Genomic DNA, 15,865 nt, shown 5'->3' with positions numbered 1-15,865 from the left:
TTAATAGCTGTAAAGTCAGTATTTAATGCTGAAAAAACATAACGTAAACAGCTTACGTAATAGTTTGTCCAGATGGTATTCCTAGTCTTTGCTACTACTCAGTTATGTAAAGCTTTATAATTACAACAACCCTGCAGATTTAACAGGTTGCACTTAGATAGCATGTAGTTGCTCGGTATCACCGCTAGGCGGCATTGTGACGCCGGCCGGCAGAGCGGGAGACGTTCGGTCGGTCGGTCAGTCGATGTCCTGTCATCCATCGGCGGCGGCAGCAGCTCCACAGTGGGCGGTGGGGTGACAGAGAGAGGACCCGGTGTACCTCACACGGAACCGAGGTTTCAGCTGACTTATTTTACATCTTTATGACACGCGAACACCGCCCTCGTTAACATCTGGAGCCTCGCGGCTGATAGTGAAACTACTCTTCCTCGTGCCCGCGTGATGTGTAGGAGGGATAACTTATGAAGTGACCGGCGGTTAACATCTCACCGGTTGGAGCCGCGCCGTGTCGTGTCGTGCCGGGCTGAAGGAACCGGTCTCAGGTCGAAGGTAAGCGTTGAACCTGAGCGTGTCATACCGAGCTTTGTCGCTTCCCACACCGGCTGTCATTCACTGCACACCTCGGTGCTCGCACGGCGGGAGCACCGCGCTGTCAGCATCTCGCTCACGGTGCATACATGCAGGTTTTTGACTGCTGCGCTGCAGCACGCGGGGGTCTCTGGGTGGGGTCTCCCGAGGCTCACGGGAGCGGGGCTGGCGACCCATGGGTAACCGTATTAGTTAATGCATGATGCGTTTTTCCTGACAGAGTTTTACACATCTGGACTGGCTTCCAACCTTTCAAATTAAAGGTTTGGCTCATTTTTTGTGAAGCCTCTGGTCAGGTTATCATGTAGGGAGTCATTACTGAAAGTGAGAGGAACAGGTGTGTGTGCATGTGTGTGAGAGGCTTTACTCTGTTTCTCTGCCTGACACACACACGCCCATTCATCTTGTTTTATTGATGCCTTGTTCTACTATGGCTGGAAGGCCAACACAAGGAGCTACCTCAGTGTGTGGGAAAAGAGAATAAGAACATAATGTATTCAATACCTTGTAACCCACTGTCAAATATTTTATAGTCTAAAACACTGTAGTAATGAAGTCAAAGTTGCGTGCACATACAGTACATGTGCACACACTTTAACACACAGGTTGTAAGTGTGATAAATCGATTTCAAAGTGCTGCTGTCGAGATGAAGGGGACCGTTTCGGTTGCTGGCTGCACAGAAATCCCACAGAGACAATTAAACTACTGACCCGTGTCATCAAGGATTTGTTTTGGCTTCCTGTTTGGAAAGATGGTAGGAAGCAGACTTTTGGGCCAGATGGCAGGAGCATACACATAGACACAGACACACACATACTCACGCACACACACACCTGGAACAGCCATTCAGATTTCCTACTGAGGGAAACCGGATTAGAGGCCAGAGTTTGAACCTGTGACATGCAGCTCTCTGTTGTATGTGGAGTGTGGCTAAAAGAAATCAGTGGAGATTCATATCTACACACTCACATATGTCTCTTTGTAGCTGTAAGGACTTTCCACACTATAGTCTTCTATATTCCCTTGCTCTTTAGTGGCTGTAGATTATTTTCTACTGCTGTTATCTTAACTACCAGACTAATGGAACTAACACAAGTGCACCAACTCTTAGTTGCTGATTGAGCGTTTTATTTTGGAGGGAAACCGTGAGTCTTTCAGTTTCCCTGAATTTGCACATTTCTATTAAAGACCAAACCCTGGAATATCTTCTGCATAACAACATTTTATGGCTTTGTCATACAACTTTGCAACAGCAGTGCTGCTGTCTTTCCATTCACAGCGATTAATTTTTTTACCAACTGTATCTCCAGCTGGTTAATGCACTTTTAGGTTCTAAATGAGGGTGAATGGGCCTGAAATCTTGGCACATGTGTAAAAGCTGTAACAATTACAGCTGACTATCACTCATCACTGATTGTCATGATTAATTGATTGGATATTTGGTCTTTAAAATGTAAATCAATAAAATCTTGTTTGATCTGATCGTAATTTTAATCTAAACTAAACTGTATCGCAGTAAATATGCTTGAATAAATATCCTGACTTTGACAACTGAAAGTGCTTCATATGGTGTCAAGACAAATCTAGGAGAACACACACATACACACTCACACCTCTATACAGGAAGCTACCAGCATCCTGGTTGATGTTTCATTTGGTGTGAGCTGTGCGCTATATACATAAGTGTAAAGACAGTAGGCGTCTTTAGGTATGGTGGCATTTTGCAGGTGTTTGTTTTTTTTTTTATCTCTCTGTTTCCCTACCCAGGCATGACGAGGTTACCGTGTTAAGCGTGTTTGAACAGGTTGGATAGAAACGCAGCAGTGACAATAGCAGGTTTATTTCTGGGCCACTGCTTTCAGAAGAGAAATGCACCTTTCATGTTTATGCGGAGCCCTCCGCTGGGTGCATCAGGGTGGAAAACTGGTTTGGTTTTACAGGAGCCCTCCAGCATTTTTCACAATTCACTTTTCATGGCAGCTCGCCCATGAGCGGTTCTCCTCCAGTGTGTACAAGCTGTGCTGTTTATCTATCTTGTGTCTTATGCTGCTACTTGTCACTGCCCATGCTGCTCTTTCATCTAAGATTTGCAAGACAATAAGTCTGCATAGAACAGTGAATGGAGCTTTTGACTAAAGTAACTTTAACAAAAGCACTATCTCAATATTGAACACAACCCTATGTTGCTGCTTCCAAGCCTGTTATGTGAGTTCATGTTTTGAACAAAACTGAGGCTATGACTATGACTATTTCTCTCTCATTTTATTGCTGTGAGTTCATCAGGTACAGTGGTGTCAGATGGTGTCAGAAAATTGTTGAAAATGCTCTTTACAACTTTGCAGAACTCGAGGAAATGTATATCTCAGGTTGCTTGTTTTATTTGACCGACAGTCCAGAGCTCAAATATACTCCATTTACAGAACTTTTTAGCTCTGTCTAGGTCTGTCTGTCTAGTCTGTCAGTTGGGTGGTCTACTACTTTGGTCCAGACTGAAATATTTCCATACATTCATGGTACCCAGAGGATGTATCCTAATAGGTGTTTTCAAACAAAACACCTCTAGGAACTTCCTAAAGTGTGCTCCCCTGAGAACTAGATACCTCTAAGGGCTTTTTTGCATTTGCACCATCAACAGTACATTTAATAAAGCCTGGATGTCACTGTCAGTCCATTTGTCTCTAATCAGTTATGACCCTTTTCAGCACAGGTTGTTGAAATGGCGTTTTCTAGTGCTGCATTTGTTCATGTACATTTATGTCACTCAAAGTTCCTCTTGTGCTTGGACAGTACCTAAACTGAAACCCTCAAAATGGCGCTCTAAGAACTGCGACCATCCCCATTCTTGCGGGAGGGTCCTCCAACTCTCTTTAAAAGTGCATAACATTTCCATCAGCCTCAAAAGCACGTTGTGGTTAGTGCTAATTAAACGCCTGCTACCACGCAAAACCAGAGCGGTGAGCATGATAAATATTGTACCTGCTAAACATCAGCAGCACCTGTAGGCTCTTAGCGCTCTGAACCCAGTAGCACAGCGAGACTTGCTTTTGCAGTCACACTTATTGATCTGCAGCACAAACTGTACAAAGGAATAAATCATAAGCGAGAAGTTTGATTTCTACAAAGGCAGCTGGACTTGCCAGAGGTTCTTGAAGACGTCTCACCTCTCATCTGTCAAGGCCTCTTCAGTTCTAAGTGACTAGTGGGAGTGGGAAGAAGTTTGATGTGCACATACATACAGTGATTTCTGTGGTTATTTTGCAATTGTCTGGTACTGGTTGCACAAAATGTAACCAGCAGGTCTTCTGTACATAATTGTGGTTTGACGGTGACATCATGATTGCACTTAGAGACTGCAGATGGAAGAGATACCTGCAGATGTTTTTAAGTTAAGTACAGGTTTTAAGTCTTGGATCGATAAATCTGTTGTTTAAGTCAACAAACTCAACAAATTCAGGGAAACTAGGGAAACTTTCAGTTGCTACATGAAAGATTAGCAGTGTCAGGACTGTGCTCTGCCTTCTGTGTCATGTTTGTCTGACAGGTGATGACAGGGGTAATTGAAGCTATCGTGCAGTTAGTTTTACCCTCTGTCACCCCAAAGACAAAATGATGAAGATTTGACCTGATCCCTAGCGATCTGGAAAAGCATTTCTCTAATCCTCTCTCTCTTTCCATCTCTCTGTCTCTCTCTCCCCCACCATGTCTCTTTCAGTTTTTGTGTCATGGTCACTGTTGTTTCATCATTGTGTTGAATCAAATCCAGAATGGCCTTATCAGCATGACAGATACACCTGTGCTGCCAAAAGACTCATGCAACTCAATCTCAGGTGACAGAAAAACAAGTTTATACATGAAATGCTATTTTTACCTAACGGAACAAAATAAAGGGAAAACCAAACTTGCTATATTTCAAGTATCACAGCAGTAATTTTTAGCCACCATTAATCATTTGTGAAATAAGTATCAATGGTGGTTACTCTTATCCTCTTTTTAACACCCGGTATTATTTTAATCTCTTGTCTGTGTTTAAAGTCACACCCTCACTACTGTGTTGTTGGTTTAATTTTCCTTTTACAGCCTAGAGACAGAAATAGGACAGCTCTAGGGATTGTGAGACTAAGAATAAAAAAAGTGCTGCACATCAGACAGATTGTTGAGGGTTAAACTGTGGCTGTAGGATCACTGTACAGTGGAAGTATGGATATATGGGTCACTGAGAGGTCATGAGGAGATCATTTACATAAGGGTATGAGCTAATGTATAATGTACAGTCGTGCAGTTACTTTGAAACATCAGTCTTATGAATTATGTTGTCAATAAAATGCAAACTAGGTTTCCATCTGCTGGGTTGAAGCTGCATAAATGTGACATAAATGTAAGAAGAGAAGAGTTGACTTGATACTGGAGTTATTTTATGAAAACTGTTTAATATTCCACTGGCAACTCATTGCTATACAATGTAACCACCACTGAGCCCTCATAGATGGCACCGTAAGTAGGTTATTCATTTTAAAAGGTCATGGTCAACAAATACACATGTTCACACAACCACTTTTTATCTATATTCTGTTTAAACCATGTTTACTTTACTGACATAAATGACAAATGCGTGTCAAATTCCTGGCATTTGAGGAACTACTACCAGCAAATATTTAGCATTTTCTTGAAAAATCACTAAAACGAATAACCAGCCAATTGATCCAATTTTATCTGTTACTTTTAGCTAACTATTTAAACTTTTTATCCATTACTTTTAGCTAACTTTCAGAACTTTTTATCAGTTACTCTTTCAGTTACTATTTCAGTGGTTTATCCATTACTTTGAGCTATTTCAGCTGCTTGCTTACTTTATTCAGTTTATTCATTTACTTTTGTTTTGTATTTCAACCAGCAGTAATTGTTCAGCCGTACTCCACAGTCTTGTGTATTCAGCCAAAATCCAAAATAAATGAACCACACTGTTGTACTGGGTGACGTGTTACATCATTACTGTAAAAGCGAGCACTATAGTTTATTCTGCAGTGTCCAGCAGAAATGAAATATCAGTTACAGGCAGGGAAGTCAGAGAGAGTAACAAGCTAACACATTGTTCATTTTAGTGGTTTTATGGTATTTGTATGAAAATATGAAATAACGCCAGCTTTATTCATTGCAGAGATTTTGTCCATTCAGCTTTTCTTTCATTTTGCATAAAACAAATGTTCCTTAGAAACAGATCATCTTTATCTTGAACTTGTAACAAAAGGCCCGGATGAATAGCAAACTCCCTGTCAAAGAGGAATTTTAATCTGCCCATTATGTGGCATATACTGGTCTCCAACCTCTTCTTCAATATCCGTTTGATGACAATGCTGTCCCCCGGCCAGACTTCTCCTGAGGGACTCCCAACTTCTCTGTGATGATCCTGAATAACTCCTCTCTGTTTCTTTGAAACCACAATTATGACCTCCATTTTTCCCTCTAAGTATTCTTTTCAGAGCCAATTCTTGCTCCCCCCGCTATCTTACCCTAATGTGGCATCTGTGGGCAATTACCATTAACTTTTCATACAAGGCCAGCCAACAGAGGAAGCTGTTGTATTGGCGCTCACAGCATGCGGCTTGCTGGCTGCGTAGAGGGACGGCAGGAAGGAGGGATGGTGGGAGGGATGAATGGCCGCTGAGGAGGCCTATTCATGTCTCCAGGCGAGGCCATACTTGACTAGACACTTATTGTGACAGTGACCTTCCTGTCACCACACAGCTAACACAAAACTGCTTCATATGAGGGTCAGCTGAGCTGTTCTCTTTGTCTCCTGTCCTGCCTGTCACTCTGTCTGTCTTTCCATGTCTGTTTCTCTTCACTGCATTATTTAATTTATTTTTATTTTTTTTTATCCCCTATATCAAACAGCCATTCATTCTACAGTGACATATTTAAGCAATTTAAAACCATGGAGTTGTTTTCTTGTAAGTATAAATTACACCTGAAGTGATTATAGCAGCATTTACGGCTGTTTATATTTAGACTCCCACTATGGCAAGACGAGTGGTTACATGACCTTTAAATTTGTGTCAGCCAGTCATTTCTATGCCGTTAAACGAAAGGTCATTGTGCAGTGTGTTTGTAAGTAAACTGGATGGATTATATATTTGAGTTTGTTTATTAATATCAATCTCTAAACTAGTGACTCAGGAAATATTTATGTTGATCATCACTGTAAAATGATGAGACTGAAATTGTTAGAAGGGATATAAAGTCAGTTTTTAATAGTTTTACTTAGTTTTACTTTTACTTACTAGATATTTTACTAGATATTTTACCTCAAAGCCATTGTTTTGGCAGCTCAGATCCAAATCCTGTTGATGACATAATTTTATAGTATTTTCCACTTTCCAGTATGAACAGTAAAATAATATTCCACGATTCAATTTGTGTATAATTGTTTATAGGACTGGCTTACTTTGTCACGTTCTCCCGGGCAGAGGAGTGCTTGCTAATTAACCACAAGACTTTGCTGAGCAAACTCTGAAGCCTCAGGCCATCAAGTCTTTTGAAGACACTGTAATATGTAACTTTTCTAGTGTACAAGGCTGAGACTGACCATTAAAAGCACATAAAAAAATATTAGCATGCCCGTTTGTAGCTGGTAGCTGTAGCTGAAAAGGAGCAGTGAGAGTGAGTCAAAACAGGAAATTTCTGGGTTATAAAATCAAAAAAATGAGCTGATAGATGCTAAAAGGCTGTGTGATCCCTTGTTTATATGAAAATATTTATTATTGCTGTTTTGTAGTCAGAGAAAGATTGTGCTTTAAGTCACTTTTTACTTTTTTAACTTTGGTAAAATATTTAATATTTAGCCAAGATTCTTCCCTAACCTAAACCAAGCGCTGCCAAGACCTAGACCTTATTATAAAAACATTAAACATGTTTTAAATCCCTACCAACAGAAATCATATTGTAAGAACAGATATTGAAAGGAAAACAACTTAAAAATACATGTCACTGACCATTTGGTCGTAATCTGGGTGAAACTGCTTTTCTGTCTAACATATTTGTTGCTATAGATTAGCGATTTATGAGGGAGATAAGGCTTCTGTACTTTCCTTGAATAAACAGTGTCTTAATGAGGAGTATGTCACTGAGCGGATTTTGAAAGGAGGGTGTTCAGAACATTGTTTTCCTATGACTCACTGAACTGCAATGTTAATTCTACAGATGTGGTCAACATGTGGTTGCACATTTTGGTATTTAGTTTTTTTCCCCAGCTTTAATATGAGGTGGATAATGCCTGGTGTAAATAAACATAACATTGGTTCTATCCAGTTCACTTTTGATTTGAGAGTCATGTAAGACTAGAGAAAAAAACATGGTAGTTGGTACACGGTGCTTAAGTACATAAAGACTTAAAAAAGACTTGACCTCAATTATATAAACCTCATAATTATGAGTTTAGTTTGCCCTGTTTTGTTACAGAAGTGTTTGGGGAATTTTGGAAGCGAGGTTGTAGTCCTTGGCAGAGCAGCCAGGCAGAAGGTTGAACATGGATTTCAGCTACAGAGCACTGCCGTGTTTCCTGCAGCCTCCTTTATGATTGATGAATGAATGCTACATCCCAGATGTAAAAGGTTATACCTACTCTGTGAAGTCTATTAAACTTATAGTGATATTATTCGGATAAAACTCTAGTCTCTATCTGTTTGCACGCCTGATATAATGTACAATGCTTGGTAAACGCCCTCAGGATGTAGGAAACGTAGCTTTTTTGCCTCAGTTTCTATACTACACAGGAAGATACTGAATGCTGATAGTGAACAACAAAATGCTGAGTGAAACTGTACAATATCTGCAGAACAGAAAGTAAGTTCCCAGAAAAAATAAAAATGACTGTAGTCACATCCATTTTTATTAAAGCCAGTATCCAACTAAATAAAAAGGGGAATTAGTTTTATACAAAAGAATCCGCTGTGTAGTAAGAATAGCATTCATGCATGAGCTTTTTATATCCCAGTCATTGATATGCCTTTTTGACTGAGCTGGATAACGGGCAGGAGGGAAGAAAAACATGAAGAGTACACAGAGACAAAAGAGTGAAAGAGGCGTTATACAGTATGAGGCATGTGAAAGAACGCCGTTCACATCACTAATATTTCTGTTAACTTGTGATGGGGACACTGAACTAACACACCTGCAGGCAGCTATTTTGGAAGTGCTAGCAATGCTAACAGGTTACAAATACTCTCTGTCTTGACAGTTGTTGCTGTTTTTTGGCTGAAACTGATCAGTTTGTTTCTGCTCATCAGTTTCTTTTCTGAAGTTACAAATTCAAAGACCTTGTTGAAGAATTTGTGCTTCAAGGGCACATGAGCTGAGAAAAAAAAAAAAAAAAACTTTCCTCAGTGTTGTACTGCCCACCTAACGCTGAAGATCTGCTATAAATCCCCTCATCTTCCGTGACTTCACCTGCAGTCTCTTGCAGTTTCTAGACGTCCTCTCCGCTGAGAAAACTCTCTGCAATCCCCTCAAGACCTATACCTGGCACAGGAGCTGAGAAACCATTATACTCTCTCCTGTGGCATTTTTGGCAGTCGAATGTGCTATGAGTTGAACAGTTGAAGTGATGATTGGCAGTGCTGGCTTTTTGGTTTGGGGAGTTTTTCCATCAAGTCATTTCTGTTGGATTCTCTGCAGCTGACAATGAGTTAGTCTGTTAATCTGATCTGGTTTTACCTAAAGCTTTTACTGACATGTGTTTCTTGTATTCCAATCAGATCATGTCATCAAAAAACACTGTAGAAAAATGATGTTAAGGATGTCTTTTGAGGAAGACCAGAGAATCTAAACGTCTATAACCAGTGTTACTATATTAGAGATGGATGAGTAAAGTGAAAACGGTCGTTTGTGGTGATGAACCCACAAGTAATTATCAACCGATTCTGTGGTTCCTTTCAAATCTACAGAGCAGCTGTTTTCAGTGGAAAAGCTCTGAAAAACCACCACACCCTACCTGCTCAGCACCCAACAAGCAAGCAGAAAAAGTTAGCAATTATAGCTAACTTGCTGGTGAATGTTGTGAAGACCAAAACAGAAAAAGAATTGTCTAGAAAATCAATTTCAGGTAACATTTAGCCATTACTCATTAGAGTAATGATACGCAAACTGCACTGTTATCTCTGCAGCTTCACCAAAACTAATCTTACGCTATGGCTCAGAGGCAGGTAAACTGATACAGATGTTTGGCACAGACAGACAGACATGTACACACACTCACCACATACATAGAGGAGTGATTTAACAAACACAATCATGCATGTGTATACACACTCACATATAGTCCTGCATTTTCTTCAACCATGCAGCAAGCCCACATACCGAAACTGTGCAAATGGCTGTCACATGTTGTTTAGATATGCATGTGCAGGGAAGACAACTGTTTTTAATTGAGGGAGAAAATTTGTCTCTTCCATGTCCATCTCTGTTTTCTCTCCACAGTATCCTGCTGTTTATTCTCTGCTTTGCTGCAATGGATTTTCTCTGGGGTTTTTTTGTTTTTGTTTTTCTGACTTTGAGCAGTATGTCCTTTTTTTTGTTTTTGCTCCTCACTCACTACCCCTTCACTCGTTTCATCTTCTCCCAACATGACATTAAGTCCTTTTCTGCTTTTTTCATCTCTCTCCATCTGTTGTTGTATTTTCCTCTCCTCTCTGCCTTGACACATACCAGGTCATCTGCAGACACAAGGCAGCACGAGGCTTGTGGCCACAGCTTTATTGTCATGTTAACAATGTGGTACAACATTTCCAGCCATAATGACTGCATGCAGAACTTTTATAAAGTTTCGATATTAAAATATTCTTTGTGCCGTTAGCGTTGACATTTGATGTGTTGAGTTCATTACAGATACCACAACAGTTACCTCAAGGGGGTTTTTTGATAGCCAGCCCTGCAAAGATTATACCACTTTCCTTTTTACTTGCCTTCCTGTGCAGACTGCTTTGTCAGAACTGTGTGGGAGTGAAGTGCAGTGGGTCTAGGTTTGAATATATGCCTGTCTAGGTGCCTTTCCTGCATGTGAGATTTAAAAGCAGCTTCCCCACAGGCCACATGTCAATCTGCAGTAGGAAACACTCGATAGCAGTGGCCTATGCCAGTCCTTTAATCATCCCTTAATGACTTCCATGGGAGATATTTCTTACTGTGAGAAAGATCTGAGACCTTCTGATTATGCAAAGCAAAGAGTGGGGGAAGTGTAGCTGTGGATTTTAACTTTCTCTGCTTTTGCCTGTTTCAAATTGCCAATTAAATCTCTCCTGTTTTGGCAGCTGAGTAGTAGAGAAAGATGATTTTGCACAGCGGCAGACAAAGCATGTTATGTCTGACCTCTGATCTGCTCTGATTGTCTGTACTATTGTTTATCTCTGTATATTTAAGCAGCTTTCTTTTGCTGTTCCCTATTTATTAAGTCCAAAGCACATTCCAACAGAGGAAGAAAAAACTTCTTTTTTAAGCATAGACTGTAAGCTTTACATTGATTTCACCCACACTTGAAAAAGCATGTTTTTAGGGCTGAAGCAAACAGTTGTTTTTGTTATTGACTGATTTGCCAGTTATTTTCTAGACTGTTCAGTGCACAAAATATCAGAAAATAATGACAGTTATCATTTTCATGTGCTGAGCTTTTGAGATGTCTGTCTTCTGAGATTTTTATTGCTACACTGATACATAGTTTTGTCTGTGGTGCACACAGCATTGAAAAATTATTTTAGAAAATTCAACAGCAGCATGTCTTTACAGAAACGCTCTGTTTATTCTGCAGAACGCACCAGGCTGTTACCATATTGCATACCCTATTGCCCTAAATAAACTAGGCTAGTGTTGTTCGCTTTGCTAACATAAAATTAAGAAAACAAGCAAGATGTGTCACAGTAAACAATCATGGCACCAAACCATCTCAGAGTTAATGTATGGAATCATTTTGTAATTAACTCTGCAGATGGAAAACTTTTAAATAAAGGTAGGGCTTTTCATTAACATTGTAAAATGCATCTGGAAGTGACAGAAATGCTAGCTTGTTTCTTAGGTATTGAAAATGAACAGCTAATTTTACATTGTAGTTTAGAATTAGTGTGCTGCATTTGGACTAATTCAAACATCTTAAGTGTTAAATTGGTTCAAACCTGAATTTTTGAAAAGTTACAGCCAAATTTTATCCAAATTACAAAAATCACTAAAGCCCTTCATTACTCACGTGAGAATACCTTATTTTCTCAGGGGAGGTGCATGAAAAAGCTACATAAACTGGCCATTCTGCAGTGCTTGCATACCTTTCCTTGCTAACGTTTCACTGCTGCCTATTTGAACTTCCATTTGAACCAGATTAACTAACTGAATTATGTATTAGCTTTTCTTTGGCAGCAATTTGCAAATACACACAGTACAGTTTACTTAGATTTATATGTAATAGTGTGCTCATGGTGTAAATATTTCATATACAGTACTTTTTATTATTCATTATTCATGGGGTAATGGTTGCAGTGGGACCCTTTATGCTACAGCACTGTATGGCTTTATGAGCAACCATAACAAGACTCTTGGCCACATAAGAACCAGTGCAACCAGCTTAACCTCCAGGTCAGGGTTCTCTTGTCTTATTATGCTGTAGCAGGCAGAGCTGAGGTGAAATGGATTGCAATGTACTTGGGCTCTTAACAGGAATTTGAGATATTCCCAGGCGGACAGTGGAGCCACACATTGAGGCAGGTTGGGCACAAGTTGCAGCACATCAGGAATCAGCGATCGTCCACGAGGCTAATCATTGTGCATTTTAATCCTTGTGCTTTGGAAAGAAAGCTGAGAAGTTAGCAACTGCAGTGTCCACATTTACTGATCATTGCATAATGTAGGGAAATTACTGATGATTTACTGTTAAGGAGCCTCAAGCACCACATGCTGACCAGTTGTGGCATAGTATGGTGTAATAACATGACATGATATTCTTACTGTAAACAAATGGCACCATAGATTAAAGACTTTCTCCACCCGGTCACATTAACAGCTGCTTGACATTTTTTGGCACATAAAGAGATAGCTTTACAGTACAGGGTGAGGGCACTGGTTTTCTACTAAAATGGATTTGAAGCTCTTGAGAGTTTGTCACAATGGCAGATGGTGCACAGATTGAGAGGCAAATGGAAAAATCACTTTGTAAATGTTCATCCTCTTCAGTAAAGTGAATGAGAAAACCAAGCGTCACCAGGCCGTGGGTAGGGGATACGAGCCTTCGATGGCTTCAAAGGCATTTTGTGATGGGAGGTATGAGGGGTTTTAGGAAATATAGCCTTAATTTGAAGAGGCAGTGACAAAGATCCTGGCTTGTACAAAGCTATAAAGCAGCTTGACTACTGTCTTTTTGATTCAGCATTAATTATTCCAAGGTGTCACATTTGACAGTGATGTATAAATTCTACACATAGAGTATCACACATCCTGTGTGTGTGTGTTCCACGTGTGTTTTATGAGTGTAATGGAAGGACACATGCCAGCCTCCTCCTGATGAGAGTCGATGCGTAGCAGCACAGTGGCTGATTTACTAATGAATTGCTCACTGTCACGTTATCTGTGGTAACAAGATGAAAGACAGACACCAGAAGACAATCAAAGCAATGTTTAGACAGATGGCTTCAGCTCATTAAGATCCCCACTGTACATGTCTGTCAGTGGTTTATGGATAATAATTAAACGCATAAATGAACAAACTACGGACTGATGTTATCATTTTGAAGTAGAAAGCAATCAGTGTTGTATCATGTACAGTGAGCGGCTGTTTTGTTTCAGCGTTTGAAAGCCTGTAAGGCTTTTGGCAGGCTGTTTGGTATCTGTATCATTTACTGTAAAAATGTCCAAAACTCTGGTTTCTGGGAGGTTCAAACATAATTGTCTTGAAGCCCGGAGCATGTGTTACACCAGCACACATGTTGCTGCACCTCTGGTAGATATCTCCACTGCTGTTTCAAAGAAACAAATTTCCCCTAACACCGGAGTTCGGAGATAAATCTACATGAGATAAGCCGAGAATCAACAATGTCACATGGTAACATTTGGTTTTTATAGAGATAAACTTCAATCGTACCCTTTTTCTGCTCCCAAATCCTATCATTAGGAAAATGTAATAGAATAAAACAATTATTTCTGCCTTAATTCATCTGCGTACAACTGCATACAAACACATTATAACATTATTTTTCTCTGTAAATGATGTTTGGCATCATTACAGGAAACAGTTAATGGTATAATAAGAGCATAATATAGAGTCATGAAAGCCTCAGCAAGTCAAAAGTACAATTTAGATGAAATGTTGTCCAGGAAATGGTAAATACAGCCAGGTTTTCTCTGTTGATGCTATTTCCTTCCATTTATCATTTATTGTTAGTTCTTTCAGATATGATGATTTCCATAACTGACACACTGCTTCTGTTGTGGCAGATGTTTAATCAGTTATTTGTGTTTGTTTGCATAGGTAGCAGCAGATTATCCCCCCAACACACACACACACACACACACACACACTTATAGTACAGCAGGACTCTGCAAACAGAAAGGAAATGACCCACTGTGTTATGACTGTAACATCTGGCACAGATGAGAGCCCAGAGCATACACAGTCCGGCAGTGGGGGTGGGTGGGAGGATGGGAGGGTAAAAGCACACAGCATAACTCACTTTTAATCTATGTGACCTGCTCATGCTTTGTTATGTCAGAACAAACTGGTTGATGGAGAGAAAATGATATACAGTTTTTGGAAAGCTCTCAGATTTTCACGTGAAAAAGAATGTTGATTAGATGAATGGAACATTTTCCCACAAACACAATATTTAGGTTATTCTTCATGCTCTAATCCTGGTCGAATCCATGTCCTCATTCATTGTTTCAGACATTTAAAAGTGTAATACTCATTATGTGCAGAATACTAAATGTAATGTTTCTCCATTTGAATTGTTAATTGAATAGCCTATCTTGTATTCCTATTTTTTGGTTAGTCAAACAAGACATATGGCATGGCTTAAAGGAATCCATCAGCGCAGTGTGCTGCTTACTAATGTAAAGTTCAAGCTTTCATTTGGAGCAGGTAATTTTCTTGAGGCTGAAGTTGGTCAGTTCCCATGACCACAGCTTCTGAAAGCAATGTCCTGAAAAAAAGTCAAAATGCACCCAGAGGTGCTGTTGGGCAGGTTGTAGTGCCTATTAGAGCAGAGCAATGCCAGTGTAATGAAGTTCAAACCTACCTGGGCTGTCTGGGCATTAATCTGCTGCAGAGTCCCCAACCAATTAACTTGGAGGTGTGCAAGTAATTGTCAGTTTTATAGCACCTTCCTCCTACAGAGCAAAGAAAAGAGGACTCTTCCCCTAATATATCATTTACCTGCTATTGGAATTTCTGAACAGACTGTACACAAATGAAGCTAAGGCTGTACTGATTTATTCTGGTTTATATTACACCAATAGCTAAGCTAGCAGGCTTGCTAACAGACTGTAAACAAGCTTGTTTACTTTGACTTACTAGCACCAGCTCATCTGGTAAGCATGTTAGCAGTTAGCCTGGTATCTACAGTAGTTCATCAACTAGCCCTGTTAGTTTCTACAAGCAAATATTATGCAAAGACAAAACAAGCTGTGAAATGGTTTGATTTACTAACACACTGCAAAATAACTGTTTGCATCCAAAACTCAGTTTCCTTTATTCCTAATCTGTAAAAACCAATCTTTATCCAACTGTTATTCTGACAATACATTAAATGTTAAGCAACAGAATAAATCAAAGCCTCTTGTGTGTTTACAGAAACTTCAGTATGCATGGAGGAGCAGAAATGAGGCAGAAGACCGAAAGGGAAAGAAGAAAGGATAAGAGGGGGGTGGGGAAAGGTTTAGAGAATAAAAGGACACAGAGCAGAGATTAGGTTTTGGACTGCTTAACATAAAGATCAATTGAATATTAAAGCTTACTGACATGCACAGTGACTTGGTGCCTCAGTCTCAAAGACCAAAAGGGGAGCAGTGTCAGGACAAGTCTTGCTTTCATGCCAAAGTGATGCTTTTGTTTAATTCTGTCTCGGCATGTCTCAGGAAGTGTCGCCAAATGTAAAGAGGATCCAGTTACACTGCTGTTCTGCCGCTGCACAAAAAATGATATTCCTGTGATAAGATAACAGCTAAAACTCAGTATTATTGGTGGTGTGAATGCTTTCAAAAGCCTTGGTATCGTGCTACTGAATCTTTCATGCACATGATGTTGATATAAAT

At 39.9% G+C, this 15,865-nt stretch overlaps 1 protein-coding gene across 3 annotated transcripts in view; it reads left to right on the top strand.

Annotated features, from left to right (window-relative positions):
• The first annotated feature begins 195 nt into the window (after positions 1-195).
• The window catches only part of rhbdf1b (rhomboid 5 homolog 1b (Drosophila)), a 34,140-nt gene continuing 18,470 nt past the window's right edge, over positions 196-15,865 (top strand). For 2 of the 3 annotated variants that reach the window (XM_018687784.2, XM_018687781.2), the window contains exon 1: positions 196-549. The gene's annotated coding sequence lies outside the window, so the exon portion shown is untranslated. Of the gene's footprint in view, positions 550-4,301; positions 4,417-15,865 lie in introns of all 3 variants that reach the window. The other variant, XM_051066333.1, reaches the window with a different exon arrangement.

The sequence above is a fragment of the Lates calcarifer genome, linkage group LG23 (assembly GCF_001640805.2).
Source record: "Lates calcarifer isolate ASB-BC8 linkage group LG23, TLL_Latcal_v3, whole genome shotgun sequence".
NCBI lineage: Eukaryota > Metazoa > Chordata > Actinopteri > Centropomidae > Lates > Lates calcarifer.
The sequence above is the reverse complement of the archived record's forward strand: the minus strand, read 5'-3'. Positions and strand labels throughout refer to the sequence as shown.